Source organism: Coregonus lavaretus, assembly GCF_964263955.1.
Source record: "Coregonus lavaretus genome assembly, chromosome: 23".
Classification (NCBI taxonomy): Eukaryota; Metazoa; Chordata; class Actinopteri; order Salmoniformes; family Salmonidae; genus Coregonus; species Coregonus lavaretus.
In genome coordinates this window covers 5,044,410-5,055,920 of record NC_140010.1, presented here as the reverse complement: position 1 = coordinate 5,055,920, position 11,511 = coordinate 5,044,410, and positions in this window count along the sequence as shown.

Here is an 11,511-nt window from a genome sequence, read left to right as displayed (position 1 = left end):
TTTTTTTTTTGTCTCATGCTTCGAAAACAACAGGTGTAGACTAACAGTGAAATGCATACTGACGGGTCATCAAGATACAAAACAAAAAATACACACTGACTTTAAATTTGATTAAAAAACTGATTTAAAAAGTTCTCTCTAACCAAGTGTATTATTTATCTTCAGGCTCCCTTACTGGTATATACACAGTGTAGAAACATTAATAACACCTTCTCTGTCCATCACATAGACTGACCAGGTGAATCCAGGTGAACGCTATGATCCCTTAATGATGTCACTTGTTAAATAATAATAATATGGCATTTAGCAGACACTTTTATCCAAAGCGACTTACAGTCATGTGTGCATACATTGTTACGTATGGGTGGTCCCGGGGATCGAACCCACTACCCTGGCGTTAAAAGCGCCATGCTCTACCAATTGAGCTACAGAGGACCACTTGTGTAGTCAGTGTAGATGAAGGGGAGGAGACAGTTTAAAGAAGGATTTTTTAAGCCTTGAGACAATTGAGACATGGATTGTGTATGTGCGCTATTCAGAGTGTGAACGGGCAAGAGATTGATTTGGTTACTTATTTACTTGTGATTCGTGTCACATATTTCCATTTTGGGATAGTTCTTCACTGAATTGCTAGCACCAGTTGCTCAAACTTCTACAGTGGCTACAAACGTCTATTATTAAGAGGTTACTAATGGACAAGGAGCTAATATCTTGCAATCGATGTCCTAGCATTAAACAATTGATTTAACCTTAGCTCAGAGATGCACAGTTAGAGACCAAGCATATATGCTATGTGCATTGTGAATAACATTTACCATTACACATTTTACTAAATAATAATTCAAGGAATATTCCAAAAAAATATGAGGACTATGGTTCGTATCCATTTAAAAGTAATAATAATAATATGGTGGCCTTTTTAGTGTCCCAAAAACTTTGTCTCCCATAACTCGTAGTTTTTTTCATCTCTGTCAAAACATAATCTATTCCATCGGCTTCCATGTTCCCTCCTGGGCCCATAACCTGTTGGTGCTGTCATCTTCAGGACAGGAATACCGGCTTACCTAACGGAGGAATAAACACACATGTTCATCGTTGGTGTTTCAACCAGAACGCGGGAAAATGCCCTTTCTTTATTTTCGCACATGCGCAGTTGTACATCTCTCATAGGGCATAACTGTACCAGTGTAAGAACACAATTTATAACATATTAGTCTATATGTTAACAAATACAATTAGCAAATGGTACATACCAGAAATCTTCACATTAAGAAGAATACAAAATATCCTGAATCTTAACAGCATAGAAATTTCACCACCTACAAAATTATTATATGTTTCATTGGTTAACCAATGACTCCGTCATAAAAATGTAAACCCAGATTTTATTCTTCCAAGAGCGCCCAATCCCAATATCTCCCATTGTCTAATTAACATGACTTTGCATGGCCCAAAACATTAAAACAAAAGACATGAAACTTCACACACATTCTCTAATCTTATCACCACACTTCAACACTGTATGATAAGACACCCCTGTGTCGCTCCTCTTTGAACTATCCACCATTGGACGAACAGAATAATATAGTTTGTCTGTAACAATGAATCCATATCACTTATAGTACAAATAAAACATAAACATTCATAGCTCTTTATGAACTCTTGAAACAATCCAAACATGACAAATTAATTCACACAATAACATTCATTTCGTTGATTCAAGTTTCATCAGTCTTCACACCTCTCCTGGTGGTGACAGTGACCCCAGGACTTCGGTGAGAACGTTTCGTCCTGAAGATTGCCACGGCAAAGGTGTGACTCCTGTGAGATGCAAATATACAGCCATCCATCCGGACAATGACATATTGAATTTCCATTCCCAAGTGTCAAAACGATTGCCCAGCACTGGGCGCAAACTCGTGATGCTCAGAGCTGTAGCATGCTGCTCAGACCACTGCGCTAAAGCAGTTCACAATGCTCTAGCAAGCCGTGAGAATACTTGATGGTATGAAGTAAGTTGGTTTGCAGAGCCTTCCCCAAATCATAGCCCCCTAGGTACAGTAATGCATTGTATAGCCTGCAAACACAGCTTCCAGCTGCCCCCTATTTATCCAAATACTCCTGCTGCATGATTCTTTTCCTCCTGTGACGAAATGGGTCATATTAAGATCTGACATCTGTACGACAACAAGGAGATTGAAACAATGTGTAGTTGTCTGGTAAGTCTGGTAAGACACGCAAGCATGCTTACACACACACACACACACACACACACACACACAAAGGCAAGCACACACACACACACACACACACACAAAGTAACACTCAGGGTGTAGTGGTTTTGATGATTGCTGACTGTATTTCCAGACCAAGAGGACCACAACTACGCTGTCATAGTCGTTGTCACAGTCGCTGTCGGCGGCGTTCCCTTCATCATAATTGTCCTGATTTGGTGAAAAATGGACGTACGCTAACTGCTCCTGCTGCAGCATTACCCTTAGTACAGTAACTTACAGTAATATTAATGTTAAGCAAACTATGTGAAAACCAGGTGCGCAACCCCCCACATTCTGAAAATGCATTTTTGCCCCCACCTAACCCTAACCTTAACCCTTACCTTAACTATTTTACATTTCAACTTCAATGGGATAGGGACGTCCCGAGGATTCTGGGTAGCATGTACCTACATGGGATAGGGACGTCCCAGGGATTCTGGGTAGCATGTACCTACATGGAATTGGGACGTCCCAGGGATTCTGGGTGGCATGTACCTACATGGGATTGGGACGTGCCGACTCTGACATCCTGCCTTAAAGGCAGCATCTTTATTATCCTTATTATCTGGATGACTTTGTGAATGTTCCTATTCTTGACCCTGCCAACCAGCCATGGAGGCACGTCACTTGCCATGGAAGTCAAAAGAAATGGCCTTTGGCAATTGGGGCCTCCTTGGCGGTGGGAAGTCTGGACCGGATACAGACTTCAAACAGCTTCGCCGCCCTGGATCCAGAGTTTCCGCCACCTGATTTAGCCCACTGCAGTAAAAGGTTAAGAATATCTGTCGAGTTCAGCTGATAACGAAAGCCACTCAGATGAATGTAAAAATCCCAACAAACTCTTTATTGATTGACCTTATCCGTCAATGAATATATCCTTATACGTACTTGGCTAGCGGTGTTTATATACATTATATCAGTGACCACTGCCCTATTGCTTGCATTAGAGATACCAAATTGAGAAACTCTGACCCTTGTATAATTTTGAAGAGAAATATAAAAAGATTCTCGCCCCAGGCTTTCCTTCATGATTTATATTTTTCATAGCTTTTTTTCTACTAGCTTCATACCAGACCCTGTTTTGGCACTTGACTTTTTTACATCCATTTTTACTTCTATGGCAGATAAACATGCCCCTTTCAAGCGACTCAGAGTCAACAACCGAACTAATTCATGGTACTCTACTTTACTCTCAGACCTCTTCTTGATAAGAAATCAAGCCTGGGCCAAGGCTAGAGAAACTGGCTCGTTAGCTGATTGGAAGCTATTTAGGCAATTGAGAAATGGGTGCATTGCCTCGGTTAAACAGGCCAAATCAAACTACGTCCTTAGCGCTATGGCAGACTCTTCTAGTGATCCCTCTAAATTCTGGAAAACCGTTAATTCCTCTTCTTCCCTGCATAAGCAAGTAGTTTTAGACTGAAAATGTTACTGAAAATGTTGAGATTTGTGATGATTTTAATCAGCATGTTATCTCACCTGGTTTCCTATTTGAAAGAAATGGTGGTCGTACTGGTCTTGGCTAGTCAGTTGATTGTTCTTCCCACATACAGTCTCCAGTTGCCTTGATGGATGCATCGATCAGTCAACTTCATCTGACTTGGGAAATGGTAGTCAGGGTTTGAAGGCGCCTGGCCCGCCACAAGGAGTCGCTAGAGCGCAATGGGACAAGGAAATCCCAGCCGGCCAAATCCTCCCTAACCCGGACGACGCTGGGCCAATTGTGTGCCGCCTCATGGGTCTCCCGGTCACAGCCCCGGAACGAACCCGGGTTTGTAGTGACGCCTCAGCCACTGCGAAACCATCATCTTCACTTCCAACTTGTTTTTATTTGTATTTGTTATTATTGAATTTTAAAACATACAATCTACCAGCAGTGAAGCCACTCAACATATATATTACATTCAGTCATCTAGCAGACACTCGCATCCAGAGCAAACCACAGGAGCAACCAAGGTGAAGCGCCCCGCCCAGGGGGAAGTCTGGCATGGAGGCTGGCATGCTAGTTGGCTTTGGCGTCATAGGTGCCCTGGGCGGTTTTCACAGAAGAATACTGTACCAAGTTGCTAGCTGAATAAACTAAGTTAGTCTATTCCTAGAAACATTGCACCTCTGTAGTTTACAACAATTATAATTTCTAAAGTGGAAGTTGGGAGAGTTATATTTGAGTGTTTCAGTGAAACGTAAGTGAGGGAGGCCCCGCTCTCTCGCTTTCTCAGATGTTTAGTTCATTTCATTCCGATCTACTTTGCATTATTGTAGCCTTTTTCTGTAGCCTGTCAACTTTGTGTCTGTCTATCCCTGTTCGATCCTCTCTGCACAGGCCATACAAACGCTTCACACCACATGGCTGTTGCCACTCTAATGTGGTGGTCCCTGCACGCATGACCCACGTGGAGTTCCAGGTCTCTGGCAGCCTCTGGAACTGCCGTTCTGCAGCCAACAAGGCAGAGTTCATCTCAGCCTATGCTACCCTCCAGTCCCTCGACTTCTTGGCGCTGACGGAAACATGGATTACCACAGAAAACACTGCTACTCCTACTGCTCTTTCCTCGTCTAACCATGTGTTCTCGCATACCCCGAGAGCATCTGGTCAGTGCGGCGGTGGCACAGGAATCCTCATCTCTCCCAAGTGGACATTCTCTCTTTTTCCCCTGACCCATCTGTCTATCTCCTCATTCCATGCTGTCACAGTCACTAGCCCATTCAAGCTTAACATCCTTGTCATTTATCGCCCTCCAGGTTTCCTTGGAGAGTTTATCAATGAGCTTGACGCCTTGATAAGTTCTTTTCCTGAGGATGGCTCACCCCTCACAGTTCCGGGTGACTTTAACCTCCGTACGTCTGCCTTTGACTCATTTCTCTCTGCCTCCTTCTTTCCAATCCTTTCCTCTTTTGACCTCACCGTCCCACCCTACTCACAAGGCAGGCAATATGCTTGACCTCATTTTTACTAGATGCTGTTCTTCTACTAATCTCACTGCAACTCCCCTCCAAGTCTCCGACCACTACTTTGTATCCTTTTCTCTCTCGCTCTCCTCCAACACTACTCACTCTGCCCCTACTCAGATGGTAATGTGCCGTCGCAACCTTCGCTCTCTCTCTCCCGCTACTCTCTCCTCTTCCATCCTATCATCTCTGTAGTACAATTTTTATTGCTATCTACCTGTACTATTAGTTCCTGTATTACCCTTGTTAGTCTTCTCTCTTTAGACAAAAACTGCTATTTTTTTGTGATTAATTGTCACGGATTCAGCCGAGGCTGCTCCTCCTCCTTGCTCGGGCAGGCTTCGGCGTTCGTCATCCCCGGAGTACTAGCTACTGCCGATCGATGTTTCGGTGTTTGTCTTGTTTGGTCTTTATTGTTTACACCTGTTTCCCATTATGTTGTCATTCCGGCAGTTTTTGTATGTAATATATACTGAGACCATGTGACAGATCATGTGACACTTAGATTGCAAACAGGTGGACTTTATTTAACTAATTATGTGACTTCTGAAGGTAATTGGTTGCACCAGATCTTATTTAGGTGCTTCATAGTAAAGGGGGTGAATACATATGCACGCACCACTTTTCCGTGATTTATTTTTTTGCATTTTTTGAAACAAGGTGTTTTTTTCATTTCACTTCACCAATTTGGATATTTTGTGTATGTCCATTACATGAAATCCAAATAAAAATCCGTTTAAATTACAGGTTTTAATGCAACAAAATAGGAAAAACGCCAAGGGGGATGAATACTTTTGCAAGGCACTGTAGATTTTTCATGTTGTTCTATTATTTCTAGTAGTTGTCGTATCTCCAATATATCGTCCATGTAAAAAACCTGTCTGATCAGGATGAACAATATCTGGTAAAATCTTTTAAATTCTGAATGTTATGCATTTCGCTAGTATTTTTGCATCACAGCATTGAAGTGTAAGAGGCCTCTAGTTTTTTTTTTAGATAGACTGGATCTTTATATTTGCCATCTGGGTCTTGTTTTAATAATAGTGAAATCAGGCCTTCCTGCTGAGTACCTGACAGACTACCATTTCTATAGGAGCAGTTAAAACAAGCTACTAATGGAGCTTTGAGTAAATAAAAAAAGGCTTGATATACCTCTACCGGTAAGCCATCAAGCTCTGGGGTTTTCCACACTGAAAGGATTTAACAGCCTCAATAATTTGGCCTTCGCAATTTTTTTGTATTATTAGGAAATAATTCCTTACAGTAATCGTCAGTCAGAGGGTGAGGATGAGATGGAAAAGAAAACATCTGCTTCAAATATTTAGCTTCCTCTTTCAAAATATAAAATCAGAGAATCATGGATGAATCCGTCTGTAGTAACGGGTTTCTGCAAATAATTGTTGGTAGTGTTCCTGTGTTGGAGTTTCAGGAAGGATTTGGTGCACTTTTCTCCATATTCCATCCAGTTTGCTTTATTTGTGTAATAGATTACATTAGATCGTTCTTTTATAAGTTCCTCCAGTTCTTTTAGTTTTTCCTGTAACTTGTTTTGAATCTCTGTAGTACAATTTTTATTGCTATCTACCTGTACTATTAGCTCCTGTATTACCCTTGTTAGTCTTCTCTCTTTAGACAGAAACTGCTATTTTTTTGTGATTAATTGTCACGGATTCAGCCGAGGCTGCTCCTCCTCCTTGCTCGGGCAGGCTTCGGCGTTCGTCATCCCCGGAGTACTAGCTACTGCCGATCGAGGTTTCGGTGTTTGTCTTGTTTGGTCTTTATGGTTTACACCTGTTTCCCATTATGTTGGATTGTATTCCCTATATTAACCCCTGTCTCTCATTGGTATTTTGTGTGTTATTGTTTGTTGTCATTCCGGCAGTTTTTGTATGTAAGGGTCTTTGTGCTTTCCTCCCTGTTTTGGAGGTTTGTTGTTTTGTACGTTTATTTTACTGTGTTCAGTAAAAAACGTTGCCAGCCGCTCTGTGTCCTGCTTTTGACTTCGCTACCGCATACACGTCGCGTGACAGAATAACACACCCAAGACATGGAGTCAGCAGGAGCGGCAGTGCCAGCTGGATCACTGGGGGAGCGTGTTATACAACAAGCGGCCATGATCCAGGATCTCGGCACCGCCATGGAAGGGGTGATGAACACCTTCAGGCGATGGGAAAGAGGAGGTTTGCCCACACCTCCTCCAACAATACCACCACCATCAGCTATACCCATCGCTTCACCTCCGGAGTCCAGTGGGATTCGGCTCTCGCTCCCGAGGGCTTATGATGGCACCCCGGCCGGGTGTCAGGGTTTCCTGCTCCAAGTGGAACTCTACCTGGCAACCGTCCACCCGGTGCCCTCGGGATACGAGAGCGTGTCTGCCCTCATCTCCTGTCTGTCCAGCAAGGCACTGGAGTGGGCCAACGCCGAGTGGGGGGGGATAGACGCTGCTACAGTCAACTATGCAGAGTTCACCCGCCGCTTCAGGGCGATGTTCGATCATCCCCCAGAGGGGAAGGCGGCGGGTGAGCGTCTGTTCCACCTCAGACAGGGGAAGAGGAGCGCGCAGGAGTTCGCACTGGACTTCCGGACTCTGGCTGCCAATGCAGGATGGAATGAGAGGGCCCTCATCGACCACTACAGGCACAGCCTAAGGGAGGACGTTCGTCGGGAGTTGGCCTGCAGGGACACCAACCTAAGCTTCGATCAGCTGGTGGACATGTCGATTCGCCTAGATACCCTGTTGGCTACCCGCGGACGTCCGGAGTCGGGGCCGTCCATTCCATCCCCCAGCACTTCCGAGCCGAGCCCTATGGAGCTCGGGGGTGCTGGTGCTAGGGATGCGAGGAGAGAGACCAGGAGAGAGGCCGTCCCCTGCACCAACTGTGGCCGCAGAGGACACACTGCGGTTCAGTGCTGGGGAGGGTCTCCTAGGAATCGAGGCAGTGGGCAACGCACTGATGATTTATTCCAGGTGAGTAAGCACCCAACTCACCCAGAGCTCTCTGTTGTACATATGTGTATTAAAATTGTGTTTCCCGAGGTTTCTTCTCACTCCCAGCATAAGGCGCTAGTAGATTCAGGCGCAGCTGGGAATTTTATCGATCGCCGGTTCACGTATAAGTTAGGGATTCCTATTGTACCAGTTGATGTGCCCTTCAACATCCATTCCCTAGATAGCCGCCCTTTGGGGTCGGGATTGATTAGGGAGGTCACAGCGCCACTTAAGATGAAGACGCAGGAGGGCCATGAGGAGATTATACAGTTGTATTTGATTGACTCTCCTGCGTTTCCCGTGGTGTTGGGGCTTCCCTGGTTAACATCTCATGACCCCAACATTTCATGGCAACAGAGGGCTCTCATGGGATGGTCTGATCAGTGTGTCGGGCGGTGTGTAGGTGTTTCTGTAGGGGCAACAACGGTGGAAAGTCCGAACCAAATTCCCACAATGCACATTCCTCATGAGTATGCCGATTTGGCACTCGCCTTCTGTAAAAAGAAGGCGACTCAATTACCACCTCATCGACACGGGGATTGTGCGATAGACCTCCAGGTAGGCGCTGCGCTTCCTCGTAGTCATGTGTATCCTCTGTCTCAGGAGGAGACGGCAGCTATGGAGACATACGTCACCGAATCTCTGAGACAGGGATACATACGGCCGTCCACTTCCCCTGCGTCCTCGAGTTTCTTTTTTGTGAAGACGAAGGATGGGGGTTTACGCCCGTGTATTGATTACCGTGGTCTCAATCAGATTACAATCAAATACAGCTATCCTCTCCCTCTGATTGCTAGTATGACGGAGTCATTACACGGGGCGCGATTCTTCACAAAATTGGATCTCAGGAGCGCGTACAACCTGGTGCGCATTAGGGAGGGAGATGAGTGGAAGACAGCATTCAGTACCACCTCGGGTCACTATGAGTACCTCGTCATGCCATACAGTTTAATGAATGCTCCTTCAGTCTTCCAATCATTTGTGGACGAGATTTTCCGGGATTTGCATGGACAGGGTGTAGTGGTGTATATTGATGACATTCTAATATACTCCGCTACACGAGCCGAGCATGTGTCCCTGGTGCGTCGGGTGCTGGGTAGACAGTTGGAGCATGACCTGTATGTGAAGGCGGAGAAATGTCTGTTTTTCCAGGAGTCCATCTCCTTCCTGGGACATCGGTTGTCCGCGTCAGGGGTGGAGATGGAGATTGACCGCGTTTCAGCCGTGCGTAGTTGGCAGACTCCCACCACGGTGAAGGAGGTGCAGCGGTTTTTGGGTTTTGCCAATTACTACCGGAGGTTTATCCGGGGCTTTGGACAGGTAGCAGCTCCCATCACCTCCCTGCTAAAGGGGGGCCCGGTGCGTCTGCAGTGGTCGGCTGAGGCGGACAGGGCGTTTAAACATCTGAAGGACCTGTTCACCTCGGCTCCGGTGCTGGCACATCCGGATCCCTCTTTGGCGTTCCAAGTTGAGGTGGATGCGTCCGAGGCGGGGATCGGTGCCATACTGTCTCAGCGCTCGGGCACGCCTCCAAAACTCCGCCCCTGTGCTTTCTATTCCAAGAAGCTCAGTCCGGCGGAACGCAATTATGACGTGGGGGACAGGGAGCTGCTAGCGGTGGTCCAAGCCCTGAAGGTGTGGAGGCATTGGCTTGAGGGGGCTAAACACCCTTTTCTCATTCTGACTGACCATCGTAACCTGGAGTACATCCGGGCAGCGAGGAGACTGAACCCTCGTCAGGCTAGGTGGGCCATGTTTCTTACCCGGTTTGTATTTAAGCTCACTTATATACCAGGGTCACAGAACGCTAAGGCAGACGCCCTGTCCCGACGATATGACACAGAGGAGAGGTCCATTGAGCCCACTCCCATACTTCCGGAGTCTTGTCTGGTGGCACTGGTGGTGTGGGAGGTCGATGCGGAAATCGAGCGGGCGTTACGTGCCGACCCTACTCCCCCAGAGTGTCCAGAGGGGCGGAGGTACGTGCTGCTCGAGGTCCGTGATCGACTGATATATTGGGCTCACACGTCACCCTCCTCTGGTCATCCTGGTATTGGTCGGACAGTGCACTGCCTTAGCGGGAAGTACTGGTGGCCCACCTTAGCTAGGGACGTGAGGGTTTACGTTTCTTCCTGCTCGGTGTGCGCCCAGTGTAAGGCTCCTAGACACCTGCCCAGAGGTAAGTTACAACCTCTACCCGTTCCACAACGGCCGTGGTCTCACCTATCGGTGGATTTTGTCACGGACCTTCCCCCCTCCCAGGGGAATACCACGATCTTGGTCGTTGTGGATCGGTTTTCTAAGGCCTGCCATCTCATTCCTATGCCAGGTCTTCCTACAGCCCTACAAACGGCCGACGCCCTGTTTACTCACGTCTTCCGGCACTACGGGGTGCCTGAGGATATAGTGTCTGATCGGGGTCCCCAGTTCACCTCTAGAGTCTGGAGGGCGTTTATGGAACGTTTGGGGGTCTCGATTAGCCTTACCTCAGGTTTTCACCCTGAGAGTAATGGGCAGGTGGAGAGAGTAAACCAGGATGTGGGTAGGTTTCTGAGGTCCTATTGCCAGGACCGGCACGAGGAGTGGTCGGGGTATATCCCCTGGGCAGAGAGAGCCCAAAACTCACTACGCCACTCCTCCACTAATCTTACGCCTTTTCAGTGTGTGCTGGGTTATCAGCCGGTCCTGGCACCCTGGCATCAGAGCCTGATCGAAGCCCCTGTGGTGGATGAGTGGTTTCGGCACTCGGAGGGAACATGGAACGCTGAGCATGTCCATCTGCAGCGGGCTATCAGACGGCAAAAGGCGAGCGCCGATCGCCACCGCAGTGAGGGTCCTGGCTCTCGACCCGAAACCTGCCCCTTCGCCTGCCCTGCCAGAAGCTGGGTCGGCAGTTTGTGGGGCCATTTAAAGTCCTGAGGAGATTGAACGAGGTATGTTATAGGTTACAACTGCCCATTAATTACCGCATTAACCCCTCGTTCCATGTGTCTCTCCTCAGGCCGGTGGTAGCTGGTCCACTCCAGGAGAATGAGATATGAGAGGCTCCTCCGCCCCCACCAGACATCGAGGGGGCTACGGCGTACTCAGTCCGTTCCATCGTGGATTCGAGGCGTCGGATGGGGTGGTCTGCAGTATCTCGTGGAGTGGGAGGGGTACGGTCCGGAGGAACGGTGCTGGGTCCCTAGGAGGGACATCCTAGATCCCTCCCTGTTGAGGGATTTCCACCGGAGTCATCCGAATCGCCCTGCTTCGCGTCCTCCTGGCCGTCCCTGAGGCCGGGGTCGGCGCACG